This window comes from Adiantum capillus-veneris, chromosome 25 (assembly GCF_014529385.1).
Source record: "Adiantum capillus-veneris isolate H3 chromosome 25, ASM1452938v2, whole genome shotgun sequence".
Taxonomy (NCBI): domain Eukaryota; kingdom Viridiplantae; phylum Streptophyta; class Polypodiopsida; order Polypodiales; family Pteridaceae; genus Adiantum; species Adiantum capillus-veneris.
In genome coordinates, this window is record NC_140955.1 from 33,868,503 (window position 1) to 33,885,767 (window position 17,265).

Consider the following 17,265-nt stretch of genomic DNA (forward strand, 5'->3'; position numbering starts at 1 on the left):
TTTACAGAGTGTTGGAAGAGAATCATGAAGGCGCATGTGGTGGCCATTTTGCTCTAAAGATCACCTTGCATAAGATTTTGCAAGAGGGGTATGTATGGCCTAGTTTGCACAAGGATGTTCACCATTGGTGTAGGTCTTGCAATAGGTGTCAAGCATTTGGGAAGAGAGTGTTGAAGCCAGAGCTACGAAAAACCATTATGGTGTTTGATGTGTTTGAAAAGTGGGGGATTGATGTAATAGGCCCGTTACCTATCACAAGCAGGGGTAAAAGCTATATTTTGACTGCAGTGGACTATCTCTCTAGATGGGCAGAGGCTATAGCAGTAAAACAGATCACTGCAAAGGATGTGGCAAAATTTTTGTATGATGGTCGCAAGTTTGGGGTGCCATTAGAGCTACTTTCAGATAAGGGGCTAGGATTTAGAGCTAAACTGCTAGACTTCTTATGCACAAAGATGAAGATTAGGCACCAGCATACCACTCCTTATTACCCGCAGTGTAATGGTTTAAATGAAAGATTCAATGGTGAGTTGGTACAAATTCTTTCTAAAGTGACAGAGCACCAAGGAAAGAATTGGGATTTGGAATTGCCTAGTGCATTATGGGCTTACCGTACATCGGTGAAGACAGGTACAAGGTTTACTCCATTTCATTTGGTGTATGGAAAGGAAGCACTATTGCCTGTGGAGGTAGAGTTGCCTGCGGTCAAGATGTTAGAGAAGTTGCTTGGGCCGCCTAGTGATGCATTCAAAGAGAGGCTCTTGCAGTTACAAGAGGTCCAGTTGGATAGGATGAGCGCATTTGAGCATTATGGGCAGATGCAGGATAAGGCTTTGGCAAAGATAAATGAAAAGGTCAAAAGTAAGGGTATCAAGAAACATGACTTGGTTTTGCGCTACAACAGTAAGCTGGACAACACCTTCCAAAAGAAGTTTCAAATTAAGTGGGAAGGCCCTTTCAAGGTAGTGGAGTGTTTTCCAAATGGCACATATCAGCTGGCTAACCTGGATGGTGTTCTACATAAGTCAAGGGTAAATGGATTGCGTCTTAAATTGTATCATGCTAGATTGATGATGGTGGAGCAAGATGAGCTGTCTGTGGATCAAGCAGTGTTGGTGAGGGATGAGGAGACCTGTGATGCGGCGAGTCTCATATCTCTCTTTGCTGCTGCTGATCATGAATGATCTAGCAGGCTAGGGGATGGGCAAATTATGTTAGGAGTTTTTTGGAGAAAAGGATTGCACATATGTACATATACATGCATGGTGCATCAAATACAGAATTGCCCATTTTTCAGAGCCAGGTGGTTACATGGGGCCCACATGTGTACAAGTAGGACAGGGTGTACATAGTGCATCGATTTTCACTATTACCAGTACCATTGTGTTTTTTCTACAATAAGGAGGAGTTGGTAGCGTGTAAAACTTCTCGAGGAAGCTATCCGTGGGCCGAAGACATGAGGTAAGCAGGTGCGTCAGATGGCATCTAGTGGCGTCAGGAGGGCGAACGGGGTCAATATTTGCACGCGCATGAGGACGGACACAACGTGGGTGTTTTCTTGTGAGAGTTATGCAGAAAGGTCATCATTAGGACCACTTTTTGGGGCCACTTCGCGTGGTTGCGAGACGCATTATTGAAAAGAAATGAGTGCCAGGTGTGTGGATGATTCAAAAAGGTGACAACTATGCACTGCGAGGTCAGCTTTTGGCATGTTCGAGGTCCGTTTGAGGTCATCTAAAAGTCCAAGGGTGCCCAAATAATAAAGCTAAGTGTGGGAACTGAAAAAACAGAGAGAAGACCAGAAAAAACGTGGAGAAGAGAGGAGGAACAGCCGCAGGTGTGTTTTTGGGGTTTTTGGAGCCTGCTTTGGCCATAAACTGCTCATCCGAGGTCGGATTTGAGCACTTTGACATTGTAGACTCGGGTTTTGGGCCGTTCCGGACGCGATGACGCTGTCCATTTTTCCAAATTCCTCACTCTTTTTCTACTTTTTTGGCTGTGTAAGTTTCTCCTATGAGCGAAGCTTCTTCTCCAATTTGTGATTGTATCTGGTATATTTTACCCATATTGTGTGAGTTGTTTGCCCCATTGGTGTTGGCCCAAGCTCATTTGTATCTAACATCAGAAATTCTCCTCTTTTGGACTGAGTTTTTTGGGTGTGTGTGTGTGTGTGTGTGTCTGTGTGGAGTGGGCAAGTGGATAGTCTCTCTCCTCTCACTCCAGAGATGTGTTCCCTATCTCGGCCAGGTGTGTTGTGTAAGCCGAGTGGTGCCCCATAGTGTGTGTGTGTGTGTGTGTATCATTCCAAGAGTGTGTGTCGGGTCTTTATAGAGGCGCTGTGTGTGTTTTCATCCCGCTCACAATGGGTCGAGAGAAACGACACAGATGGGCAGGCTGAGATAGCCGCAGAGGGGCATGATCAAGCCAGAGTGGACCCCGAGGGAGTCATGGAAGAAACAGAGACAGTTATCGAGGAGCCAACTAGACACCAAAATGAGCAAGTCATGGAGGATCCGCAGCTATTAAGGGATGATGAGGGGCAAGAGCAGGCCAGCTGAGGCATCTATGGAGCAACCAATATTGAAGGAAAATGATCCGGAGCCTGAGGAGCCTGAGAAGCTTGAGGCTATTAGGGAGGAGCCTGAGGCAGCTAGGGAGCAAGCTCAAGAAAGGCAAGGGCAAGGCTCTGCATCACAAGGGACATCAAACGTATCGGATGAATCAATTATTTTAGAGAAAATTAACGAAGAGAATGAAGAGGAGGTGAGAGTTCTGTTGAGCTCATCGCCTCTACATACGCAGATACAGCTGCTTGCAAGGTCAAAGGAGGCCTGCATTTTCAACCTTGATCATGTAGACTTCCGGTGCATGCGCAGTTTCACCAACTCCAATGCAACGAATGAGGTCGTCAAAGTTGCTTTGTGTAAATTCTCATGCTCTTTAAAAGTCACGATTGGTTCATTAAATGGGTCTCTACCGAGACATGGGTCAATACCAAGCGAGACAGTGGCTTATGGAATTGGATAGTGGTACTACTCGCTCGGTATTGACCCATGTCTTTGTGGCAGTCTCGTCAAGTTTTTCTTTATAATGGCTCACTACCTTAAAGACATGGGTCAAAACCAAGCGAGTGGGTGGCTTATGGAATTGGAATCCGCCACTGACTCGCTCGGTATTGACGCATGTCTTTGCGGCAGTCGTTGTCAAGTTTTTCTTTATAATGGCTCACTACCGTTAAGACATGGGTCAATACTAAGCGAGTCAGTGGCGGATGGAATTCGATAGTTGCCCCACTCGCTCCGTATTGACTCACGGGTTTGTGGCAGTGACAGCCTGCTGAAATACCTCAAGTCTAATCTCTGCCATTTGTTCATGTTAGCCACGCTGTCTTGCTTCTGCCCCCTGAGGTTCAAGACAAAGTATACGTAATAGATCCGCTGATATCGCCTTATCTGCAGAACAACTCAGTTTCCTTTTTGAGTCTGATGAACTAGTTTAGTAGAGTCAACTTTTATCTAGTGTGCTTTCTGGTCAATGCGTACAATCAATCGTGAGTATTTTCTTGCCTTGTAAAAAACATGTTGCATTTAGAATCTCTCCTCATCTTTGATGGTGTCTTTGTAGTGATCATTGGAGTTTGATGTTATTTGACATGGAAGCTAAGATTGTTTACTACGCAAACTCCGAGCAAAGCAGGGCGTTTCACGGTCGTGTAAAAATGTAAGGCCCATTTGGGTACATTTGGAAAGAAGCGTCTCTTTGTAATGTGTTGCTGACTCAAGAGGTTATGTATGTAGTGCTGCGGAAAAACTTGTATGCTGTGTAGAGCATCTTTTGTTACAACATGATCTAGGAAATATAGTCCAGCACGAACAGGTAACCATGCCCACGCAGACTGATGACTATAGCTGTGGCTGGCGAACCTGTTTGAATGTCCTGTTGCTCATCAGTCAAATTATGGATGTACCGAACGTAAGTAATCTGTTGTTTTATTGTTTGCTGCAATGTATGTATGAAGCAACAAATGTCTGTATCATGCTTCTACAGGAACTTCGATTACATAACTACACCCCCAACGATGTGCGATATTTTTCTGTAATGGCCATCCAACATATTATAATCTCAGTAAGCAGACGCACAAGAGAGGAAGCGGCGAGAGCTGAGGAGTTCGAAGAGGCTCGCATTAATGAAATGACGCAACGCCACAATCAGACTCAAGAAGAAGTTCGAAATATGCAAGAAGCAATAAATCAATATTATGCGGACGCCACAGAAGTAGAGGAATGGGATACACGTCGACAGCAAGAGCAAGAACAGCGGGAAGCTTCACAGGTGCAAGAAGCATGGGAAGCCATGGAAGAGGTCCATGATTTCAAGCAACACGAAAGGATGCCCGAGACCAGCGTCCCCAGAGGCAGAGGTAGCAGCAACCGGAGCAGAGGGCAGGGGAGCAACCGGAGCAGAGGGCAAGGGACGAGTGGCACAAACCGAGGGAGAGGACAGTAGCAGGGAAAGGGAGCAATTTACTTGTATAAATCTTGACAAAAACAACACAATATGTAAAGTTTTGAAACATTGAAAATGTACCTTTTTTAATATTGTTTGATCGCCAAAAAATGTCTATGCATTAGTCATTTTGAAGAGTACATCATGGTTTGCATGGCATCAAAGCTCTTTGCATACACAAGGTATGTGACCTAGCTTCCGGTGGAAGCAATTAAGTGAAGTGTATTTGTTAGTGACTCCTTGCACAATGTTGTTTTCTCCTTGCGCCTTGGAATCTGAAAAGAAGAAAAAGTTAGATTCTGTCTTAATGTATTAAAGACAATCAAAATTTATCGATTTAGTAAGCACCTTTCTATTGTTGAGACTGAATGCATACAATTCCGGCAAAAGTGGAAGTTCTTCACATGTAAGATCTATCCTGAGCTGTGCAAGAGTTGTGCTTGACTTTGTCTCCATCACAGTAAGTAGGATGTCTCGAAAGTAGAGCTCCATTGATAAAGGTTTGTTCTTGAGGTTGTTCTCTGTATCTTGGTTGAGTGGAGTAAGCTGCCCACTAAGAAGATGATATCTAATATAGTAAAACGATACTAAGAAATTTTGAGAGCTTATAATAAACTTGCAAATTATGGACTTCTTTTGCAAAATACAGATTTTGTTCTGTGATTGTTTCCTATCCCAATTATCATCTAAAAAGTCCAAACAGCTCTCAGACTTGCAAATGAATATTGTTGCGGTAGTTCTTATTTGCTCATCAAAGAAAAAATCTACAAACACTTCAAGAGGCATAAATAGTGCGAGCCGAACTATTTTTGTGGAAATTGAATACTTGAGGGACTTTTGTATATCCTGAAACAACTTATTCCTAAAGCTTTCACTAGTTTGCGAAGCAGGCAAGGACCAATCCTTGCTGTCAAAGGATGGAAGTGACAAAGGAGCTACACGACCCCAACCAATGGAAGTTCTCGGCTCCACATATGACATATCATAAAAGAAAATTCCATTATCTGCAAGTTCCTTGTGTTTTCTTCCTCGGTACATTTTCTCACCAATAAATGCATGGAAAGCATCAAAAATCCCAACTATGCTCTCAACTGGTTGCCAATCTGTCCTATTTAATGGATAAATATATGAAACATACCAAAAATGATATCCACCACTTAATATTTGAATATAATCATGCACTAAGCGAGATGCTGAAATAACTTACAGTTGGGTCGATGCCTTGGAAAACTTGGAGGAGATGTTTGCAACCTTAAGTCTGCATGCTAGAAAGCATGTTGTATGAGGACCTCTGTCACCCACTTGCTTTGTGCACACACTTTAAACTCTTTAACTTGACCCTTGCAAGCCTCCACGAAATCATTGTATTGCCTCCTCTTCCTCCTTCTAGTTTGCTGTAGAACCCAACTTCCGATAGTTATTCGAGATGGAATCCATGCTTGATCGTCTATAGTATAACTGTTAACAATGCTAACAAAGTCAATGGTAGTGCTAGGCCTTCGAGAAGTAGACATGGTGTGCAGTAGAATGAATACACAGAAAGGTTAGCGCAAATATGAAAAAGGAAAGAAGTTTTGAGAGGGAAGTAGAGCTATTCAAAGTCATATATGGGTGGGAACAAAGATACTAGATATAGTCTTCAATGAAAGTTCTGAAATTCCTCGGTACAGAGTTAGTACGACTTACGACATTTATGCCTTGAAAGCGTGAAATTGTGCAATTTGATGAACCAAAATAATATTTCCTCCCTTTTTTTAAAAGAGCTTGACTCCAAAATGTCGATTTTCAACGTAACTCTTGCCTCTTCCTCATTAATCGAGTGCCACTCTCCCTCTAGAACGGAAAGGCCCAAAAGTGAGTCCAACTTTCTCCTAATGCAAAGAATATTCTCAAGTTGCCATTATGCTCAATTGAGAATAAGTGGTTGATGCAAGCCTTCCAATGTCCCACATTATTGGTTGGTGTATTCCCTTCATCGCACGAGACCACTACATTATCTCCAACCTTGTAAAGTTCTCCTTTGAAGAATACCTTGTTATAAACCCCAACTTTTGTTGCATCTTTATTTAAATACTCAACACAAAATCTTTTCTCCTCTAAAGTTGCATCTCGGTAAGATATTTTCTTCCCACCAATGACAATCCCCTTTTGTCCAAGCACTTGTGTACATGGGGAGTCCACATTGAGCCTTGTGGCCAAGCCCCACAAAATTTTGGCTTTCTCTATTGAAGAGACTTTCAGAATCCCACATCCATGCCACTCTGGACAATGTAACCAATTGTCATTGTCAACTAAGTAACCTTCTGGGGGGACCAGAGAATTATGAAAAGCTTTAAAGATCCTTTGTGTTGGCAGAAGTCTATCTCTATCTATTTTAACATTTGAGAAAACTCTAGTGAAGAGTAACCTTCGATGGTAGTTCACCAAAGACATCTCATTCTCCTTGTGATTTGTCTTCACATGAACATAAATAGACACCATGCGCTCATATAAATAGCACCATATTACATCATGACTGCCGTGGTGCGAAATGTCATCAATAATTTCATCAAACCCTGACCAAACAGATAGAAAATCAAAATAACCTTTGATTTCTAAAATAAATTCAAGAGAATATTCCCAACTTGCAACATGCTCCAATGGAGCTGAGTTCAAACCAAAAATCTCCTATTTTCTAACTCTCCGTGATGCAAGGAGTTTTCCTATCAAACTAATATCTTCCAGAGACCATCCATTATCTCTAGTGAAGTTGAAAAATGCATGGGAAATTTCTATGACAAGAAGACCTAAATCAAAGAGGTCTTTGGGTACTCCCCTCATTTCACATAGCACATATGGTAAGCACCATTGAATAAACTTATGATTCTCCTCTGCCTTGTAGCTCTCATGATACTTGCTGGTAAATCTAAGCCAACGACCATAGCGAATGTGAGTAGGGACAACTCTACTCACTCTTTCAGTGACATCATCAACCATCTTTTTCACATCATTACTTAGGGATTTCATGAGAGCACCAATATATTTCGAGAACATGTTTAATGATAATATATGCATACAATCAAAAACTAGGTCAAGATGTGGATTAAACCCATGTAGGTCATAAAATCTCCACAGTGGAGACACTCCAGAAAGACCACATTCCTTGAGTAGGGCTTCACGCTAGCCCTCTGAGAAGGCCCTTTTGGAGGCTAAGATAGCAGTAGTAGACTCCTCTATCTGACACTTTGCAGGAGGATATCTGAATTGATACTTGTTGTTGTCATAAACTTATCTTCCACATCCTTCACTATCCAAACGAGCACTTGCTTTGCATCTATGACAAAAGGATTGCCCTCCTTCTTTAAAGCAGCCGATCTTGCATTGGGCGGGGTGATCTCCGGTCACCATCATCAACATAGCTTGAGCTGTGAACCTTTGCGAAGAGGACATAGGGGACAACATTGGGATTTAATTCTTGATCAAGAGAGTAATTGAACTCTATCTCTATTAAAGGCCTCAAAAAAACATGAAACAACTTTGATGAACTCCCAATTATCTTCTTGCAGCTAAAGGGTATAAAAACCACTGGCAAAGCTCCTACCTCTGATTTTTTCCCACCATCAAGAATCTTTATCTCCACTACTCCACAATTCTTTTGAGTAGTTCGAGATGTTTGAAAACCATCCCAATGCAAAATCAATGCAAAGTTTTGTGGATCACGCTACAAGTTTTAAGAAATAAACATATAAGTCTTATCAAATAACACCTATGCACAAAGAAGAATGGATTGAAGAATACCTTGCATACGTGTTTGCGGCTTCAAAATGATTTCCGACAAGATTTGCACAATATCTTGTACACGTCCTCCCCATTTATCCATGTCTTTTCAATCTCATTCTCTGGGCTTGGCCAAGATCGAATGTCATGTTTGCAATCAGCATTGGGACAAATAATAGGCAACTCAAAGTGAGCATTTGGATTCCAAAATTTATTCACTTCCTTACATTTTGCACCATCCCAAAACTCATCTATATTAGTCACTATGGTTGCATTGCCATCTGCTAACCACCTGTTCTTGTTCCTCCACATCTCAAGAAAGTCATGACATATGGTTTGGCTTTTGGAGAGGCATAATTGTTCACCGATTGAAATGTAATCAAAACACAACATTTATTTTCGAGGAATATTGCACACTGTGCATTTCTCAGAGCAATCTATGCAATCTCTTTTTAGTTTTTTTTTTGCCATGATGAGATCCATTGGATGTGCATCGAACAACATTTCCATTACATTTGTCCTCCAAACTGGGATAGTAAAACATAGGAATATGCATATTGTAAAGAGATCCTTGACATACTCTATATCTATTTGCCTCTACCATCCCAAGACCTGAGAACATTGTGGTGAGCTGATCCCAACAAGCTGGCACATAAATGTCACCGGGGGATCCATCCCAAGTAGATGGTACTTGGATTAAAAGTTTGCTTAGTCTAACCTCTCCTTCACGTGAGTCATGACTACCAACTTGAGAGCCTCCCATGTCCCCAAAAAGAATTCTGAGCATGCTATCTTGGAAAGCTATAGAAGCCTGATCCTCATCCCAAAGGGTTTGTAGCTCAACTATCTTGTCTAGTATCTGGTCGTACAAAGACACCTCCTCTTGTGTTTCCTCAACTCCAATTATATTATTGCCATTAAGAAAATGGCACGCGTTTCTGTCTGACTCATTTATTGTTTCTCAAAGGGATGCAACATTACTTTCAAAGGGGTTAGGTAATGGTGACAACTCTTGGTCCACATGAGAAGGATTTGATGGTTCGTCAAAATTGACGTTCCGCATTTGACCATGCACGCTACTCCAATAAGCGTCATATCTTTGGCTAGCCTTGCAATGTCTAGTATAAGTTGCACGACTCACCATCCTGCCCCCATTACAATAAGCCCTACAATTACACCACAATTGTCTCGATGTGACTGACTCCAAATCCCTCTCATGAGCAGACAAGTCAGAGGATACTGATCGGTTAGAAGAAATGCTGGAAACTAATTGTGCTCTTGGCACTGAGGGATGTATATTGCCTAAAACTGACCTTCGCATCGAGGGATGTATGTTGCCTCGATCATCTTGTTGAAGGTGAGCATGATAGGTACTCTTCATAAGTCTACAAAACCTTCTGCCATATGTCGACACTTGTAATTACAAGTGCACCTAAATGTCTTAGATGAAGAGGCCATGTTGACCTATGACAAAATTACAGAGTTTAGAAGTGGAGCTAATTGATCACCTTAGGTATGCGTGCGTGGACATTTGAGAGTCCTAGGCTTGGAAGCAATGCTTATGTGTATGAACTTTAAGTTACAAGTCATGGTGTAATAGATAGTTGGAGTCTCAAAGACTACAATGATATGTGATTCAAGAATAAAAGGGTCGGTGTGCTACGTTACCAGATACTTTACATCGGATGGAGGAAATTGACAAACTTCAATAAGAGAGTTACATATTGTTCCAAAAAGTGTAACAAAAAGTTCTCCTCATTATTAGCATGAATGATGAGTACATTCATTGAAGACATAATTTCTTGCAAGGAATAAGGCTTTTAATCACATGAAGCCTTTTACGTAAAATCCTAGAAGACATAAGATTTACATAATGATAAACTAATTTGTAGAAGTCAACGGGATATAATACTTCCTTTAAAAGAACTATAGCCATATTCTCTGACCACTATCGACTGTCATCTACAACTATTTTCAAAATGCCTATCGGAGGTTTCTCTTTTCCAAACACATAGAACTGTTTCTCGGCCCAAAAAATCATTCCTTCGTGTCGCCTAGCTAACTCAACAACAAGCTCAACTACGATGTCTTGTCCAACCATAACCTATACATGCATGTTTGAGAGTAAGCATCAAACATTTAACACTTTCATTCTAAATGAGTATGTGTTTATAGATGTAACATTTAGTCATGCCTATGACCTTTTTTTTGGAAGTGGCATGAAGAGAAACATATAAGATAGAAGAGACTCATGAGATATAACATCATGACATAGTGTGAATGTGCAAATGTGGGGCCTACGTCCAATTAAGTGCTTTTTATCACACAGAACTCAAGCATAAAGTGTAAGGCTTGTAGTGTAAGCCAACAAGCCTACACAAATCTTCGAATGTGTGTATTTGTGTGACGAAGTGTAAAAATAACATGTCTATTCGAATTTAAACTATACAATTTTGAGTCACAAAAAGTAAACTCAATTAAATTGTTGTTTATTAAAACATTGCTGACCTTAGGATAAAACAATTTAATGATATGAAAAACATGGATGTGGAGTCTACCCACTAGAGTATAAAATGTTTTATATAAACCATCCTTAGCTAGCATAAAGTGTTTACCAATAGAACATTACAAGACACATCATGAGATAATATGAAAGTGTAGATATGTAGCCTATCAAAAAATTAAGCATTAAATGTGTCCTATGAATTCAAACCAAAGCTTTTGGAAAAAACAAATTAGTTTGAATGTGTATGTGTGCATGCGTGCACAAAGCAAAAATAACTACCCGTCTACCACAAGAGATGAGTTACGCTTTTTGATCGAGGTATGACAATGTAGCTCCACAATCTTGCTATGCGCTTGTTTAACTTGAAAACTCCAAAAATATCAACCCTAAACTTTGCACAAGCAATGAATACATGATTAACCCCCCTCTCTCTCTCTCTCTCTCTCTCTCACACACACACATTGAAAAAACATGATGTGTTTCTATGAATTTTAAGAGTGACTTCTCCACAAAAAATAAAAAATGAGAGGCTTTATTTTCTTTGGTTCTAAAATGTCTTTGGCAAGCCTTCAATCGGACAATACTTCGCGTGCAAAATCCAACAAATCCAATAGCCATTAAGCAAGCCTTCAATCGTTCATTCCTTTGATTGTTTTAGAATTTAGCAAATAAACATCAAGCAAGTAATGCAAATAAACGGGTATGATCTCATATTTTTAGTTTCTCAAAATGGGTCTTTCATTTAGTTTGCAAGAGCCGAGTTCCGCTTTGATTTATTTGATTAGTAGGTTTTGAGTTTAAAAGTGTAATGTTGATGTCCCACTATCATTTGAGTGAATTTTTGGGATTGGTTGCAAATTCCATACCTAAAAGTATGGCCCTTTTTAAGAGAATTTCTTAATGAAAGGCAAATTGTCATTGATTAGAAAGAGAAGGTAATACACTTACAAATTTGTGTATTACACTAATGCAAAGTGGGACTCGGCTCTAAGACTTCCCTTTCATATTTTCAATACTCTAATATACAAAAATTTGAGTAGGTCTCGAGTATATCCCTACGATCTTGGAAAATTTGCTAAAAGAGGGAATCTCTTGGATATCCTACACTAAATCAACCCGAAGGCAAGTTAAGGAAAAAACCCACCCTCGCCTACGCACAAGATCTCTACTACCTACAGCCTCGGGAGGCCATGTCGCCTCTCTCTCTCTCTCTCTCTCTCTCTCTCTCTCTCTCTCTCTCTCTCTCTCCCCCCCCCCTTGTGCACATGCAACAGCTGGACATCACATGGCAGTGTCGATTAGCGTACTTCATGGATAGATGGCAGGGTCAATGGTTACGACTGGCTTTTCCTATGTTTTTTTTTTTGTATAAATTGAAAGGCATAAGAATAGCATTGAGCACGCGCGACAGTTCTGGTCTACAACAACTCTACGGAGAGCATTCAGTGTGGTAGATCTAAGTTCGAACGCTATATAAGATAATTTTATTGTATAAGACAAATTCTAAGCCTCGGAGCAAAGGTATTTGAACGAAAATTCAACAAAATATGAAAGCCACCAGTATGCAGTAGTAGTATCATTGCATTCAAAACAAACTAAAGCTAGGAAAAAACTAGATTTATCAAAAAGTACTAGGCCTCATGCATGGGCATACCATCTATTGCAGGAGCCCTGCCACAATGAGCATACATATATATAAGGGCAAAGTAGGTCCTGCGACTATTAAGTAAGGCAACTCACCGGTTAATATTGCACCAATCACTGCGATTCCTAAACGTCCAGCATAGCTTGGAATCCCAAATTAATCTATGATATATTTTTATCGTGCATCAGAATGCATACAAGAAAAAGGGCTTAACTCTTGGAAACACAACATACGTACCTTATTTTAATTCCGGACTGCTTCGATGCTGAGCTGAAGATAAACCGCCTGAGCGCTAGCGGGGATGTGCATTGTACTTCAAGAGGCCGCCAAGCTAGCTAAAACCAGGGAGTTCAAGGAAACAAGGGGCTTCACTATTTTAGGATACAAGGGCTCGACTCCAAGCTAAAAATCACTCTCCTTGTTGGCACCGATTGAGTGGAGGGCCTCAAGCTTGGAGGCGGCACCAATTACAGCAGGCTATAGAAGCACCAACTCCGTCTGCAGCTAGGTGGACGACGTCTGTCTTGGCCGCAAGGGTGGCGTCGGTCACAACTGAATTGAAAGAAACACGATATTTTTTGGGTGCAGGGATCAATGCATCATATGTTGCATGTGTGTTGGCTGTGCAAGTACAGGAGGAGCAAGTTGCAGGTGATGCGCGTTGTTGTGCACTGGCTGTGCTACAGATTGAGCACGCGAGTGGGTTGTAGCTAGAGCAGGAGCTATATTAAGCGGCAAATTACAGATAATATTGGGTGTCAAAACTAGCTGGAGCTATGTCCTCCATACAACTCAGCAGCGTCAATAATATCCCACCAAATCTTACCAAATCTAAACTCATGGAAAAACATCTACATCTAATTTACTAACTGAAAATTTACAAGCTTTGTTTCCAAAGATATCTGTAATCCGACTAGTACTTCCTATGGCTCTACTCATATTAAATTCATCCGATACTCATGCAAATTTCGTGTCATTATAAAAGCCGGATTTGGAATTTGAACGCGCAATGTACGTATGAAGTGACTTCAATCGGAGCTCGAACCCAGCGAGCAGCCTGCATTGCAGCTGAAGGCATCCCCTACATATAAAAAAAGCCTTAACCTCCTCTTTGCCACGACCCCATAACTGCCAACCAGTTCCCTGCACGATAGCCGAATCACCTTGCAGATTTCCCCTCGCTCAAACGTTTTCTCTGCAAACTTCAAGGCTTGACGACAACACTTTTGTTTTAGTTTCGAAACGGATCTTGACAGATTCTGTTGTTTTTCTGATTTTGTCCAATTGGGTACCCCTTACTAGTCTTCTTGGTGAGTTAAATGCTATCTAGGGGTGAGAGATTAGCTCAGCTAGGCCAAGCTGGATGAGGTGAAGATGGATTAGGGTGAAGTTGTTCTAGACCAAGCTAGACCACACAAACAAATGGGACCTGTGAGGAGATGAACTAGATAGTTGCTCGACGTGTAGGCTCGATGGAGTGGAGTGAGACTGAACAGACCTATTTTTAGAATAGCGATGCCAACATGAATCGATCACAGAACGGACGGTTGAGACTAATTTGAGATGAACTAACCATCCAACATGCCACGCTGAGCTGTGTGAAGACTAGCAGTAATCATTTGTACTTAAGTTGGGGGTAGACAAGTCCATTTATTGGAAGCCGTCCCATTACTCGCCCGCGTACCAAAATAACTTCTCAACATGGTAATATATTGTCCTCTCCCTCGTCCCTTGTTTGACATATCCTGCAATCAATGACCCCTTCAAGACAAACACATAGGTGATTGCATCTAGAGCGATGTCGCCGCTTTGCATCTGTTGAAAACAGCTCAGAGCTTCATGGCCTTGCCACATTGGGCATACATGTCGGCAAAGGCATGACTAAAAATATCCTTTTGCCCATCTTAGCATCTTCCAATTTTCCCTTGGGATTAGGATGTACCACTTTTCACACATGTGTGGGCCTCCCCATTGACATAGGTAGCCTTGCAAATAAACAATGAGATCAAGAAAACATGAACCGGATAGCTATCAAGCAGCGAAAGGTGACATTACAATGCAAAGTAGGCCATTTTCAAGTGTAATTCATATCGACCTATATTCTATGTGAATGTCGGTCCATTGTATAAGTCCATATATATTACATGTGTGAATATGACTCAGGTGCATTCCCTCCAAATGGACCATATCCACCATACATGTGTGGGTTTTATAGTACACTTCGACCCAGAAGCCACAACAAATGTCTGCACAATCTCAAGGTCCTTCCTAAGCACCTAAGGGAAGGCTTTCAAGAAGAGGAGGGAGTCGTCCGCAAACATCTTGGCCATGAGCTGGTTGTTTCCGGGGCAAAGTTAACCCTTGCATTCCCCCCACTCAACAACATCTTTGAGCATCATTATCAGAGGATGCGACCTAAAAGCAAAGAGGAAGAGGGGCAAGGGGGCATCCTTGCTTGGTTGATCTTTTGGTTTCAAAGGAGCCCACAATTCTATCATTGAATAAGAGATCAGATTGGCTACCCGCACCCAAAGTGTGCATAAGCTGATAGAGACGTGGCCCAAATCCCAAAGATCTTTGAAACATTGCATATCAACTTGAATCTAACTAAGAAAAACCCCTTGGCTAGGTAGCCTCCATGCCCCAGGATTTGCAGCCCATGAATCCATTGTATCAGCTCATATCTGTTCAAAACTCTCCCACTAAAGCCAAACACAAGCATTAGTTGGGCTTGCATGGCTAGCTTCTTTTTAGTTAGAGTCGGCGGAATCGCGATAGTGACGGCCTCCGCAACCTCCACCTATTGTGGCAACGACTTCTTTAGAGCACTAAAGACTCGATCTACCAATAGGTCTTCCAGTACCCCACTACCTTCTGCCTATGGGCAAGTTCTTTCGTTTTCATTCGCGCCGGTATCTAGTTGCTTGTTAAATTTCTTAAGCTCTTGTATCACCTGAAGTCTTAGTAGTTGCGACCTTAGTGCAAACCTTAGAGTCATGACCCTTCAAGATGCTTGCAAAAGATATTCTTGGTCTAAGAGCTGCAGAACTCATTGCCACCTTGTTTTTATATGCATAGGTGATGCCCTGAGTCTCACTTGCCTGTATCAGACTGGCAACCCACCCACCAAGCAAGACAGTAGATAATATCGATGGAGTGGCCACTGAAAAATTGGAGATGGCTCACCTTTCAAAGGGAAAATGGTAGCCAAAACCCTCAAAATCCACACTCCACAGTCCTGAAAACCAAGAGAAGCTAGCTACAAAACCTAGGGAAAGAGTCTTCGATGTTTATGAATTACATGTAGAAGTCATTGTCCCCTACAAGCACCCCTGCATCGCTTTCAGCGCACACTCATTCACACCCTTATCATCTTTGAATCACTCAACGAGTCAAGATTTTAATATAAATACAGCCTAAACCGTAAACAAAATATAGATTATTGTGAGGAATTAGGCTCTTCACTATGTGATTCCAGCTAATGTACAAAACTTCCATTGGACAATACCAAAGTTCCTGAAGAACCTCTCAAGAAACTATTGTATGAAGATTACACTTGAAAGAAAATTGTTCTTCATTGGGGAAAGGGAGAAGCAAAACCCATGCGCTAAATGGGCATACTCGGAATAGCATGGTAGGAAGAAAGGAAGTTTTTGAACTAAACAGAAGTAGTAAGTAAAAAAATCCTAATTAGCCAAGTAGGGTAGTGGGGGCCTATTGATTTTTAATGGTAAAATAGTTAGACTCTTTAGAGATTTTTTTGTAGGTGATTGCGCGTGACAGGTCGTAGCAAGACAGTCTTAACTGTGGAATTTTTTAGTGTTTTTGTTTTCCCAAAGGGACACATGTAATCATGAGAGAGCATTTTTGTTACCCCAAAGCAACATGAAGAGATACATATAGACATGAGAGAGAGAGAGAGAGAGAGAGAGAGAGAGATATGATCAGCTTATGTAGTTTTTGTTGAAGATATGCCTTAATACAAAGGGGAAAAGACATGCTAAATCAATAGAGATGATTATAGGCGGCAAAAATTGAGTGCTTGATCTAACTCAACATTATAGAAAAATACCCCTTTTAAGAAGGATAACGAAGAACACTCTGACAAGTAACAAATGATCAACTTATCAGCAATACGTTTGTTCATTTGCGTTTCGTGATGGACCATGCAAAAGTGCAGTGATGTTACTTTAGTTGTGGCTACAAATACGACCTACCCCCTAACCCCTCCAAATCAAGCTTTCCATGTTGTCGTCACGCCAAACTGTCCTTTTGGTGCCTTGTTTGTATATTCACCCGAGTATACATAACAGTGTCCGAGTTCAGAATTTATTTTTGAGTTTACTTTTGCATACACGTGGAGGGTCACGGTTCTCTCTCCCTTTGCACCCCAATTTTCCTCCTTTGATCCCACCAAGGGGACCTCGTGCCGCTTAGAATTTTTTTGTATATACAATTTCATTGTGGTCATACATGCATGATATTCATTCAAATTTGGATGGAAAATACAAGTTTTCTTTAAGTGTTTCACAATTATTGGCTTAGTCTATATGGAGCTCGTTAAAGGGAAAAGTCCATTAATGTAGAAATGCACATAGCTCTTGTGAAATTGTGGGTTGTCCAGATGTAAAGAAGATCCTTTTGTCACAACTGATTTTGTTTGCTCATTAAAGTGCTCTTTTTCCCTTGATAAGGAGTAACTTTACAAATTACATTAAATTGTAGCACCGGCTTATATGTCGAATAGAAGCTCTGATGAGGGTTGCCATTGCCAACAAAGGTTTCAAAAGGAAACTCGGTGATTAATGAAGCTCTTTATTATATTTAAAGTATCATCATCCATTTTGAGCAA

At 41.1% G+C, this 17,265-nt stretch overlaps 1 pseudogene; it reads right to left on the reverse strand.

The window, feature by feature from the left end:
* LOC147424687 (uncharacterized) overlaps positions 1-7,947 on the reverse strand; it is a 34,195-nt pseudogene extending 26,248 nt beyond the window's left edge.
* Positions 7,948-17,265: the final 9,318 nt, after the last annotated feature.